Source organism: Jaculus jaculus, chromosome 11, assembly GCF_020740685.1.
Source record: "Jaculus jaculus isolate mJacJac1 chromosome 11, mJacJac1.mat.Y.cur, whole genome shotgun sequence".
NCBI lineage: Eukaryota > Metazoa > Chordata > Mammalia > Rodentia > Dipodidae > Jaculus > Jaculus jaculus.
This window is the reverse complement of record NC_059112.1, coordinates 61,635,373-61,649,484: the sequence shown is the minus strand read 5'-3', so window position 1 is coordinate 61,649,484 and position 14,112 is coordinate 61,635,373. Positions and strand designations below refer to the sequence as shown.

The 14,112-nt window shown below is 41.2% G+C and overlaps 1 protein-coding gene across 3 annotated transcripts in view; it reads left to right on the top strand.

Annotated features, from left to right (window-relative positions):
• Positions 1 to 14,112, top strand: part of Kiaa0232 (KIAA0232 ortholog) — a 156,225-nt gene that overhangs the window by 21,082 nt on the left and 121,031 nt on the right. The window lies entirely within an intron of this gene.

The following is a 14,112-nucleotide window of genomic DNA, read 5'->3' as shown; positions in this document are numbered from 1 at the left end:
TTCTGTCCGAAAACACCCGACCAAGAGCAATTTGTGGGGAAAAAAAGGTTTATTTTGTCTTACAGACTCAAGGGGAAGCTTCATGATGGCAGGGGAAAATGATGACATGAGCAGAGATGGATAACACCCACAGTCCCAGCCCAACAATACACAGCCTCCAGGAGGCTTTAATTACCAAATTGCCGTCAGCTGGGGACCTAACATTCAGAACACCTGAGTTTATGGGGGACACCTGAATCAAGCCACCACATTCCACCTCTGCCTGACATAAACTGATAACCATCCATGATATAAAATGCAATATATTCAGTCCAACTTTAATACACTGCAAAAGGTGGCATTGGGCATAGCAAAGAAAATATTCAACCAATATGCGATTTGAACAGGGCATCAAACTCTGTAGTTCCAACAAATCTAGTCAATGACAAATCTCCAAGTCTGATAATTCTAACCAGCAACAAGTCTCTCCATCTAAGCTACTCACAGTCCCAGAAAACTTCCATCTGGTGCTAGCAGCTCTTGGCAGCCATCCCATAGTTCTGACATCTCCATTGGGTCTCCACTGCAACCTGTGGTTCATCCTCATGGCTCCATTGGGTCTCCATGCAGGTGATCCAACAAGCCTACTTTACATTCCCCATGGCCATTTCCAAAAAAACAAAACCATTATGCAAATTCAATAACCCTTTCTTTCCTGCATTTGTTATATTCCATAATACCAGGTGGCTGCCAGTTTGTTAATCCAGGGGGGGAACAAAGCAAATTTTGAAGAACAGGACACTTCAGCATTCAGGCCCCTTCCAAAGAGTCTGCATTCTTCCTGTTGTCCCAGATGCAGGTCAGCTGGCTCAATCTCAAAGGTTGTAATCTCTCATACAATTGCAGCTGAACAGGCACGAGTTTCAGCCCAAAGATTTCATTTCTTTCTGTGCCATATCCCACTGTTCATACCAGTCTCTTTCTATGCAGTGCGACCTTGCACAAGTTCTCAGGACATGACATAATTTCAAACCTCTCACACCAACTTCTTCTAGCCCAATCCAGGGAAAACTCTCACCCTCATAAGGCAAACCTCACAGTTCTTAGTTTTTACTGCATTCAGGTCTTTCAACTCTGACCAAAATAGTCCCATCAAGCTGCGCTTACAAGGTGTCTCTTAGGCCAAGATTTCAAATCCTTCTACATTCTGTCCTCAGTCAGCTCCAAAAGCCACACAGGTTTCTAGTAGTAATGACTCCACTTCTCAGTACCAACTTTGCTGTTCAGTCAACTTCATATTGCTGTCAGAAAACATCCCACCTAGAGCAGCTTGTGGGGAAAAAAGGTTTATTTTGGCATACAGACTCAAGGGGAAGTTCTGTGATGGAAATCCAGGTGAGTTTCCTGGCCTTTGGGGAAGATGTTAGTGTGTTGATTATAAGGTCATGTTTCCCCAAGTGTGTTCTAAGGAGGAACATAGGTCTAAAAATAATTAATAAAAAAACCAATTGCTACCTATTGTTTTCTTCTTAGAAGTCCAGGTGCATGTTAGCATATTAAATTTCAAAGAAATACTGAAATAAACAACCTGCTCTTAATTCAGTTCTGGCATTTCCCTAATTTGTGCAAAATAGAAGTTCTGTAGGTACCACTGTACAGTTTTATATCACTCATACTTTACTTTGAGGAAACTGCATAGCACATTTGTTTGGTTCCTTGGAGAAATTCTTTTTTCTCAATTTTTATTAACATTTTCCATGATTATAAAACACATCCCATGGTAATATCCTCCCCCCCCCCCACTTTCCCCTTTGAAATTCCACTTTCCATCATATCCCCTCCCCATCTCAATCACTTGCTTTTTTATTTTGATGTCATGATCTTTTCCTCCTCTTATGATGGTCTTGTGTAGGTAGTGTCAGGCACTGTGAGGTCATGGATATCCAGGCCATTTTATGTCTGGAGGGAGCACATTGTAAGGAGTCCTACCCTTCCTTTGGCTCTTACATTCTTTCCACCACCTCTTCCGCATTAGACTCTGAGCCTTGGAAGGTGTGATTAAGATGTTACTCAGTACTCCAGCCACTTCTTTCCAGCACTATGGTACTTTCTGATTCATCCTAAGGTCACTGCTATCTGAAAAGAGAAGATTCTTTACCCAAAGTGAAAGTAGTGTTAATATAAGGGTATAAATATTAAGAGCAGTGCTTCTTGGGCAGTTTGATAAGCATAGTATATACATTTATCCAGGCATCAGCAGATGTTATACTCCTAGGACTCATGACTACCCCTGTTTTAAGTTTTCAGTATCAGAGATGTATTCCCTCCCATGGAGTGGGCCTCCAGTCCAATTGGAGGGCAGTTGGTTTCCACCATGACAGACGTGCCACTATTGCACCCCTTGGCTCATTTGGGCTGGCCGGCCAATTATAAGGCTTGCAGTGTCCACTGTTGAGTATCTTCACTGGTGGTGTCTCTTTCTCCTTGGAGAAATTCTTGATTCTCCTGTCTCAACTGCCTGAGTGCTAGGCTTACAGGTGTGCTGTCATGCCTTGATACAGGTTATCCCCCTGTCTCTTCCTTCTCAGTGCTGGGGTACAGGCATGTTTAGTATGCCTGGATTTTAAAAGAAACTTATTTTGGCGACAGGGGTGGGGGTGGATAGAGAAAGAAAGGCATATAAAGAATGGGTGTGCCAGGGCCTCAGACCACTGCAAATGAACTCCAGACACATATGCCACCTTGTATATCTGGCTTTTACATGGGCACTGGGGAATCAAACTTGGGTCCTTTGGATTTGTGGCAAGTGCCTTAACCATGAGACCATCTTCTCAGCCCCCCCTTTAATATATTTATTGGGGGTAGTACTGAACCAAGGAAAGGCACCCCCCTTTTCTAAGGTAGGGTCTTACTCTAGCCCAGGCTGATCTGGAATTTATTACATAGTCTCAGGGTGGTCTTGAACTCATGGTGATCCTTCTATCTCTGCCTCCTAATAAATGCGCCACCATGCTTGCCTCTTCCTCACTTTTTACATCATGATTCTGGGACTCAAACTCAGGTCCTCATACTTTTGCAGCAAGCACTGTTGTTATTCACTGAGCTATCTTTCCAACCCCAGTTTAATACATTTTATTGTGAAAACCTGTAGAAAGTTTATGCTCAGACATTTTTATGAGCTACAGTATCACTTTGAAAAACTACATTGCCATGCTATGACCTAGTATCTTTTTTAAATTTATTTTTACTTATTTACTAGAGACATAGTGAGGAAGAGAATTGGCATGCCAGGGCCTCTAGACACTGCAAACGAACTCCAGATGCATATGCCACCTCATGCATCTGGCTTATGTGGGACCTGGAATTGAACCTTAGGCTTCACAGGCAAGTGCCTTAACTGCTAAGCCATCTCTCCAGCCCTGACCTAGTTTTTTTTTTTTTCTTTCTTGGATGTGAGAGATGTATGTATGTGTATGCCAGAGGTCAATGTAGGGTAGCTTTCTCTCCACATAACTTTTGAGACAAGGTCTTACTGAACCTAGAGTTCAGCTAGACTAGCTAGACAGTGAACGCCACAGATGATCCTGTTTCTGCTTACTAGCACTGGGATTACAAATGTGCATCATTATACCTGATTTCATGTGGGTGCTGGAGATAAAGTTTCCCCAGCCCCTGCCTGATCTACTATTTTACTTAGTTTTTAAAAAATATTTTATTTATTTTAGAGGGAGAATGGGCACGCCAGGACCTCCAATTGCGAAGGAGTTCCAGACACGTGTGCCACCTTGTGCATTTGGCTTTACATGGGTACTAGGGAATCAAACCTGGATCCCTAGGCTTCATAGGCAAGCACCTTAACTACTAAGCCATCTCTTCAGCCCTATTTTCTTTTTTTAAAAATCCTTAAAAAATTTATTTCTTTTTTATTTATTTATTTGAATGAGAGAGAAATAGGGCATGCCAGGGCCCCCAGCCACTGTGAATGAACTCCCAGATGCATGCACCCCCTTGTGCCTCTGGCTTACCTGGGTTCTGGGGAAATTGAACTTTGATCCTTTGGCTTACAGACAAGCACCTTAACTACTAAGCCATCTCTCCAGTGAGTATTTTACTTTATTTTTGCTTGTGTGTGTGTTGTATATACACATGTATGTGCCCTTGCAACATTTCCTTGTACATTTCCAGAAAATTAAAAAAAAACTACTTTTATTTATTTCCAGATAAACTTGCTTTAGTTTTTTTTTTGGGGGGGTCATGTAGTGAGGAGAGGGACATTTTCAGTGTGAAGATTAGGCTTAAAGTTTTTTTTCAAGGCAGGGTCTCACTTTAGCCCAAGCTGACCTGGAAGTAGTCCCAGGCTGGCCTCAAACTCAGGATGATCCTCCTGTGTCTCCCTACTGCTGGGATTAAAGGTGTATACCACCACACCTAGCTGAAGATCAGGAGGTTTTTTTGTTTTTTTTTTCAAGGTAGGGTCTTACTCTGGCCCATCTGGCCTGGAATTCACTATGGAGTCTCAGGGTGTCCTCAAACTGAGATTCTCCTACCTCTGTCTCCCTAGTGCTGGGATTAAAAGCATGTGCCACCACACCTGGCATGAAGATCAGTTTTAATCTCCTAATTGGAGTTTCAAAATTGTTTTTGTTATTATTAAGTTGAAAGTTTGTATGGACAGATCATATGGTGGTACCATCATTTCCTTCCTCCGTGTAACCCACTCCACTGAGGGCCACCTCAGTGGGATTGCTGGTATTCACCATGGAAATGTGTATTATAAGTAGTGAGAGCAGCAGTCTGTCACTGTGGGGAGGGCTATTGTCTTTAGATATTACCTCCCACCCATTGGCTCTTACACTCTTTTCTGCTCCTTCTTCCATATACTTCCCCAAGCCTTTTTGTGTGTGCTTTAATTGTATTTTAATATTGAATTCTCAGCAGCTCCTGGATACCTGCTTTGGTGTATTTTGAGTATCCTCAGTGTTTGTCACCCTCGCCCAGGTTGTCAGGCTTGCTGTGGAAGTGGCACACTTGCTCAGCTCACCAGTTCTTCTGTGGTTTTACCTGGGCCCTGGCTGCTGTGCGAGGGATGGTTCATCTGCTAGGGAGTCAGCTATCTATTCTTGTCTTGCCGATGGATTATGGTTGTCCTCAGTTTTCACTGCTTTCTGAAAAACAGATTCTCCAATGGAGAGTGAGATCAAGATAAGTTAAAGGGGATAAGCATTGTTAACTAGGAGAGATTTTGATGGGTGTAGCCTCACTTTTGGAGGAAGGCTAGTGGGAGCTTCTCATTGGAGTCCATTATCTTGGTCTCCATAGGATTGTAACTTGGTTCCTAGTTCCAGTTATGGTTTCGTTTCCACCGAGCAGATCTCATAGTCAAAGACCCGCCTAGGCTGTGTGCCACTATTACACAGGTGTGTACATCTTGTTAGGCTGATAGTTATCTTAAAGCAGTGTCCCCTGATTGCTCACCACATAGTTGGTCATTTTTCCCCCACCAGCTCACGCAGTGTTTTCCAGCACCATATGGGCAGAACATCTGAGAACTTGTTTCCTTCCAGATTCAGCTGGATATCTCTGTTCTGCGCCAGCAGCATGCAGTGTCTTCAGCAATAGGGTCTTACCTTTTACCTCAGATGCATAATCAAGTACTTTGACAGAAAAAGCCTGTCTTGTTTTGGGGACCTCATAGGTCCCTCCAATCATTAGCTCAACATGGACTGTAATTAATTTTTGGTTCTAGGAGTTGTAAACCAGAGCCAAATGTTTTAAAGTTAGGCTTCATCCCACCCTCTTGCCAGATGACCCCTCCATGCTCCTATTGAGGGTTATATATTTTAGTCTGCTTTTCAGGAGGAAGGTTTCTATTGTACCAGTTCATTTTGGATTGGGTTTTATGTATATCTCCCCCCATTCCCCTCCACCTAAACCATTCCATTCCTCTTATCTGTCTTAAGCTGTTTGCAGGTATATCTGTAACACAAGCTGTTCCAGTTTAGGAACCAGGTGAGGGAGTACATGCAGTATTTGTCTTTATGTGCTTGTGTGAGTTTGCTTAGTATGGTCTGTTCCTAGTCTGTCCCATTTTCCTAAAAATTTCATTATATCATTTTTCATTGTGTATATGTATCAAATCTTCATTATCCAATCTTGAAACAATGGGTATCTGGGTTGATTCCAGTTCTTAGCTATTGTGAATTGAGCAGCTGTAATCATGGTTAAGCAAATATTTCTGCAGTGAAGAGTGGAGCCTTTAGGGTAGATGCCCTGTAGAGGAATGGCTGGGTCATTTGGTAGCTCTATTTTCATCTTTTCCAGGAGTCTTCATATTGATTTCCATAGTGGTTGTACAAGTTTGCACTCCTACCAGCAGTGAATGAGGGTTCCTCTTTCCCTACTTCCTTACCAACATTTATTGTCATTTGATTTTTTTACTCCTTTCTGGAGTAAGTTCAATTTGTGTTTAATTGTTGCAATTGCTTTAATTTGCATTTCTCTGATTAAGGATGTTGAACATTGTCTCAGGTGATTATTAGCCATTTGCATTTTTTCTTTTGAGAATTCCCTTTTCAGTTCCCTGCTCCATCTTTTTTTTTTTATTGTTTAGTTTTTGGAGTTCTTTGTAGAGTCTATATATTAGGCCTCTGTCAGTGGTATAGCTTGTGAAGATTTCCTCCCATTCTGTGGGTAGTCTGTTGACCCTTTTTATGGCATGTTTATTTGTTCAAAAGCTTTTTAGCTTCATGAGATCCTACTGGTTGAGGATTTGTTTAGTTTCCTTGGCTACTGGAGTATTGCTCAGGAAGTCTTTTCCCACTCCCATATTGTGAAGGGTTCCCTCTATTTTTTTCAATCCATAAAACTTTTAAAGGTGATAAAGTTTTTCAGCAGAGTGGCAGGATACAAAATCAACTCATAAAAATCAATAGTCTTCCTATATGCAAAAGACAAATAATACAGAAAAAGAAATCGGTGTGGCTGTCCAGTTTCTAATAGCCACAAAAAAAGGTCAAATACCTTGTGTGGTGGTTTGATTCAGGTATTCCCCCATAGACTTAGGTGTTTTGAATGCTAGGTTCCCAGCTGATGGAGATTTGGGAGTTAGCGCCTCTTGGAGGCAGTGTATTCGTGGGGGCAGGCTTATAGGTGTTACAGCCAGCTCCCCTTTGCTATTGTTTGGCACACTCTTCTATTGCTATTGTCCACCTTATGTTGGCCAGAGGGTGTTGTCCACCTTCTGCTCATGCCATTGTTTCCCCCTGCCATCATGGAGCTTCTCCTTGAACCTATCAACCAAAAATAAACTTTTTTCCCCCACAAGCTGCTCTTGGTCAGGTGATTTGTACCAGCAATGCAAGCCTGATATAACACTAACCAAGGATGTGAAAGACCTATACAATGAAAACATAAAAAACACTCCAGGAAGAAGTTGAGGAGGACATGAGAAGATGGAAAGACCTCCCATGCTTCTGGATAGGTAGAATTAATATTGTGAAAATGGTAATTCTACCAAAAGTAATATACAGATGCAACACAACACCAATAAAAATCTCAGCATCATTATTGACAGATAAAATAATAATCCCAAAATTTATATGGACTGGCAGAAGGCCCTGGCTATCCAAAAATATCCTCAGCAAAAGAAACACCTCTGGGAGGTATCACCATACCTGATCTAAACCTGTACTACAAAGCCATAGTGATGAAAACAGCTTGGTATTGGGATAAAAATAGACATGTAAACCAAATGGAACAGAATTGAAGACCCAGCCCTTAGTTCAAGTAACTATAACTACTTGATCTTTGACAAAGATGCCAACAACGTAGTGTATTTCTCCAGTGTGGAGAAATGACAGCTTCTTCAACAAGTGGTGCTGGACAAATTGCATAACCAAACACATGTAGAAAAATGAAACTAGATTCAAACTCACACCTCTCACCATGCACAAAAATTAACCCCAAATGGATTAAAAACCTCAATATAAGACCTGAAACTCTCAAACTACTGGAAGTTTCAAATTTCTAAAACTTAATTATATCCCTCTTACAACAATTTTTTTTTTTTTTTTTTTGAGGTAAGGTCTCACTCTGGTCCAGGCTGACCTGGAATTAACTCTGTAGTCTCAGGGTGGCCTTGAACTCACAGCGATCCTCCTACCTCTGCCTCCCGAGTGCTGGGATTAAAGGCTTGCGCCACCACGCCCAGCTCTCTTACAACAATTTTTATTCATTCCTTTTCATAACTTTGTTTGCCCTGGTTTGGAATTTTGTCCAACAGCAATTTGGTTGTCTTCTTTGGGGGGAGCATGAATGTTTTCAGTTGCAAATGCTTTATGCAGGCTTTTTATTCTGGAAAATGCTGGATATGAAATTTGCCCCTGCTAGGGGCGTTTTAATGAATTGACATAAGAACTCCTTTTTTTTTAAAGTCATACAGACTGCCCTTTTGTAGCTAAAGAATTCTATCATACATCTAAGTGAACTTTACTTCAGTGTAATTTTACATAAACAGTTTATAACAGCTGAGTTAAAGCTGGGCAGTTATTTAGAGGCCCATCCAAGCTGTCAGAAGCAAGGTCAGTGGAGGGGAATTTTTTTAATTGGATGAAAATTGTCTTTTCTCTTACTGGTTTATTACATACATGACCTAGCTCTCATTTGTTCAACTTTACTGGAAGTCTAGTCACTAGTTCTGATTACGGAATCAGAACTAGTGACTACTTTCACCTATCTTGACCCATGTAAATTCTCATTCTCATATTCTCCCCTCCCTCCCTCCCTCCCTCCCTCCCTCCCTCTCTCTCTCTCTCTGGGGGGGAGGGTTTAGAGTCTTGATGTAGTCCAGGCCGACTTGGAATTCACTATGTATTCTTAGGGTGGCCTAGAACACACAGCTTTCCTCCTACCTCTGCCTCCCAAGTGCTGGAATTAAAGAAGTATGCCACCATCCCCAGCTTTTAAAAATATTTTTTATATTTATTTATTTATTTATTAGGTGGGGGGTGGGTAGGGAGAGAGAGAGAATATGTGCCTACCAGTGCCTCTAGTCACTGCAAAGGAACTCCTGTTGCGTGTGCCACTTTGTTCATCGGTTTTACATGGGTAGTGGGGAATGGAACCTGGGTCCTTAGGCTTTGTAGGCAAGTGCCTTAACCACTAAGCAATCTTTCCAGTCCCCCTTTTTAAAATTAATTTATTTTTTATTGACAACTTCTATGATTGTAAACAGTATCCAATGGTAATTAATGCCCTCCCTCCCCCCACTTTCGCCTTTGAAACTCCATTCTACATCATGCCTTCTCCCCTCTCAATCAGTCTCTCTTTTATTTTGATGTCATGTTCTTTTCCTCCTATTATGATGGTCTTGTGTAGGTAGTGTCAGGCACTGTGAGGTCATGGATATCCAGGCCATCTTGTATCTGGAGGAACACATTGTAAGGAGTCCTACCCTTCCATTGGCTCTTACATTCTTTCCGCCACCTCTTCCGCAATGGACCCTGAGCCATGGAAGGTGTGATAGAGATAGAGGGTGCTGAGCACTCCTCTGTCACTTCTTTCCAGCACCATGATGCCTTATGTGTCATCCCAAGGTCACTGCTATCTGAAAAGAGAAGGTTCTCTACCAAAAGTGAGAGTAACATTAATACATGGGTATGAGCATTAAGAGAAGTGCTTACTGCCAGCTATCCCCCCCTTTTTTTGTTGATGGGGGTTGAACCCAGGATTTCATGCCTGCTAGCAAGCCAAATGTTCTACCTCTGAATTACTCTGCATTACATTGTTATACTCTTTTTATTTCTTTTTGGGGTGGGTGTGTATGTGGTATTATGTCTGTATATGTATGTTTGTGGATGTGTTCATATGTCAAGGCATACATGTGGAGGTCAGGACTAACTTTAGGTGCTGTTTTTTTGCCTTCTACCTTATTTGTGACAGGATCTCTTGTTTTTGTACTTCATTCTTCATTTGGCAGGCTAGCTGCCCTGTGAGCTTCTGAGAAATTCCTTTCTCCACCTCTTTGTTACTTGTTGGTTCACTGAGATTGCTAATACCCAACACATCTGGCTTGTTTGTTTGTTTGTTTTGAGGTAGGATCTCCTTCTAGCCCAGGCTGACTTGGAATTTACTATGTAGTTTCAGGGTGGCCTTGAACTCCTTCCTCTGCCTCCTGAGTGCTGGGATTAAAGGCATGCGCTACCACGCCTGGCGGGACACACCTGGCTTTGTATATGGGTTCTGGGGATCTGACCTCAGGTATACTTGCACAGAAGGTTTTTTTTTATCCACTGAGCCATGTCTCCAGCCTTCTTCCTTTTAAATTTTTAAAAAGTAAAAAAAAAAAAAAATTTAAGGGGAGAAAAAGGTTAATTTCAGATTTACAGATTCCAGGGGAAGCTTCATCATGGTGGATTTATTTACTTACAAGCATAGATAAAGAGGAGTACAGAGAGAAAATGAATATGCCAGGGCCCCCAGCTGTTGCAAATGATCTTCAGATGCATATGCCATTTTGTGCATCTGGCTTTATATAGATATTAGGGAATCACATTCAGGTTGTTAGCGTTTGCAGGCAAGTGCCTTAATCACTTAGCCATCTCTCCAGTCCTTTCCTTATCTTTTAAATATAAAGATTAGCCAGGTTTAGTGTAAGCCCACATTTAAAAAAAAATTATTAGAGACATACACACACACACACACACACACACGGAGAGGGAGAAAGAAAGGGCATGCCAGGGCCTCCAGCCACTGCAAATGAACTCCAGATGCATACAAATGTATGCGCCACCATGTGCATCTGGCTTACGTGGGACCTGGAAAATCAAACCTGGGTCCCTAGGTTTTGTGGGTAAGCACCTTAACTGCTAAGCCATCCCTCAGCCCTAAGCCTACATTTTATTAAGACATATAGTTATGTTTTCATCAAGTAGTAGTCTAAAGAACAGTCCTTTGGGTTTGGAAAGAATTTCAGTTGCCAGTAGAAAATATATACTTACTAGTATTTGTTATTAGCTTGCTAATATTAACTTGGCTAGTGAAAAATGTAGTGTCTTAATCTTTATGTGGTTCTTCCTGCTTATATAAAAAGAATGTGGTCCCATGCTAGTTTTGTTGATTTTACTATCTTTAAAAGAAGCCTTATTCATTTCCTAGGAATTAATACGTTTCTAGAATGAGGCAGAAAACCATAGGTCTGATTGTCCATTTGCACATAAATTTTCAGATCTCCAGAGCAGGCAAGTTGACAGATCTAGTTTGGATTGCAGATTTTTCATGGATGTTCTCTTTGGGTCATTCATAGGCTATTAAATAGAATTAAGCAATGCTTTGTGCTTCAAATTATATTTGGGTCAGGATAAAACAGGCAAGAATTACTATTTAAAAAGAAACTTTTAAAAATTATTTGAGAGAGAAAGAGGCAAAGGGGGGTGGTGGCTTGCCAGGGCCTTCAGCCACTGCAATGAACTCCAGACTCATGTGCCACCTTGTGTATCTGGCTTACATGGGTACTGGGGAATTGAACCTGGGTCCTCAGGCTTCCCACTGCTAAGACATCCTTCAGCCCAAGAATTATTTATAAATATGTTACTACTTTATTGTATATTTGTTCTCTATGGTTTTCTGGAAGATACTCTTTAGAATTCTTGGATAAAATGTAATATCATGGTCTTAATATGTCAGATTCTTTATTCTCTATTCTTTCTTTGTCTTTGTCACCTTTTACTTTTCCTCCATTTAAAAATTTTTTCTCTCTATGAAAGTCCTGTAAACACTGATTGAATAATTGTGAAAAGACAGTTCCAGGCAATGAAGACAAAGCACTTATTGTGAACTTTATAATGAAGAAGGACCAAATAAAAATATATAGCTTGACTAAAGGCACAAATTTCAGAAGTGCTGTTTGAAATCAAATGGAATGCAGAAGGGGCAGAGGGATTCAGTGAGGGGTATAGGTTGCATTACCCAAGCATGAAATCAAAGTTCACTAATAGAAGTTAGCAATCACTGAGGGGAGAAACCATGTTTATTGTCTTTATGTCACTAGCATTGTACACTTTGCCTAGCATACAGGAAGCATCCAGTGTGCATCAAGGGTGGTGAAAGACAAGTTAGAATTCAGAATGTGACCAGAGTTGCTGTTTTCCCCAATGCTAGTATTCAAATGTTGTTTTTTTTTTTTTTTTTTTTTTTCGTAACCAACCCTTTTGAGAATTTATTCCCTTGCCTTTAGATTTGGGAAAATTGTTAGTTCAGCATGGGTTTGATCATCTGCCAAGGCCCAAGCACTCTGCTAACCCTAGTTAACACACAGGTTAATATATGGCTATGTCACAGTTTGACCTAAAAACCTTGCAGGCTCATTTATGAAGGAGCCCACTGTAAGAGCCAGTCTTTTATTTGGGTTCTAATTCATCTGTGCCTCTAGTTATTTACCTGACTTATTGTTAAAGTTAGGTTTGCATTGCTGGCAGAAAACACCCAACGAAGAGCAGCTTGTGGGGGAAAAGAAGCTAATTTTGGCTTACAGACTCAAGGGGAAGCTCCATGATGGCAGGGGGAAATGATGACATGAGCAGAGGGTGAACATCCCCTCCTTCCAACATTAGGTGGACAACAGTGACAGGAGAGTGTGCCAAACACTGGCAGGAGGAAGCTGGCTATAATACCAATAAGCCCACCCCCAACAATACACTGCCTGCAGGAGGTATTAATTCCCAAATCTCCATCAGCTAGGAACCTACCATTTAGAACACCTAAATTTATGGGGTCACCTAAATCAAACCACCATACTTATTTAACCAGACTGCTGTTTCTTTGTTTGTTTGTTTGTTTTTTTAACAGTGTCAAATGCTTTCTATTAAGATAGACCTCACTTCTAGAAGGAAGCTTTCAAAGCATCGTGTCATACTTTGGCATAGAACTTGATTTTTCTAGTCCCTGGACTAGCAAAGTTCAAGGTAGTGGTCCTTTTGTTACCCTTTGGCCTAGATTGACCATGTTGAGTGATTATCCTGTCAAGCTAGAATGAACTTGTGGTATGAGTTAGTTCTCAACTTTTGTTCTAATTGGGGGAGGGGGGTGGTTTGATAGTACACTATGTCTTAAGTAAACTTTCCCAGTTTGCCCCAGCTATCCTATATATCCTGAATTTCTTTTACATTGTCAGTAAGTTTCATCTGTTCTCTCATAGTGTGACTTTGTCATTGAGGCGCATCCATGACTATAATTAACTAACAAAATTTAAGTCCTAGTAAACATAAAGGAAGATATTTTCTGATCCCCTCTTGGGCCTATTGTATTTTCTCAGAACACTGGTAATTTTCACCGTATTTTTTGGGGGGGGGCTATAAAGAAAGAGTATCTGGTATAGTCTCTAGGCACATGTATGAACTGTTGAAAAATGACAGAGTCTATTTAGTTCAATGTAGTCATTTGCTGGAGAGAGGCAAAGCCAGTCCTTCCAGTAGGACTTCTGTGGTTATGTGTCCTATTCACACAGTAACCAAGAACTATATGTGGTATTTGAGCACTTGAAGTATGGCTAGTGCAATTGAAAAACTGATTATTGTTTTGAGACAGGGTCTCACACTGTACCATAGCCTCAAACTTGAGATTCTCTTGCTTCAGACTCCTGAATGCTGGATTTATAGGCATGTTCCACTACACTTAGCTCAAGAAACTTTTGTTGTTGTTGTTTTGTTTTTCATGGTAGGGTTGCACTCTAGCCCATCCTGATCTGGAATTCACTATGTAGTCTCAGGGTGCCCTTGAACTCATGGTGGTTCTCATACCTCTGCCTACCCAGAACTGGGGATTAAAGGCATGTGCCACCATGCCTGGCTGTTTTTTGTTTTTAAACTTTTTTATTTACTTGCTGGGGGTGGGAGGATTCAGTTGGAGAGAGAATGGGCATGCTGGGGCTTCCAACCACTGCAAATGAACTCTAGAAATGTGTGCCCTCTGTGTATAGGGCTTTACATGGGTGCTGGGAACTTGAACCTGGGTCCTTTGGCTTCACTGGCAAGCACTTTGACCACTAAGACATCTCTCCAGCCCCAAGAAACTAGTTTTTAACATGAATTTAAATAACATCATGTAACAAGTGGTGACCATATTGGGCAGTTCAGTAAC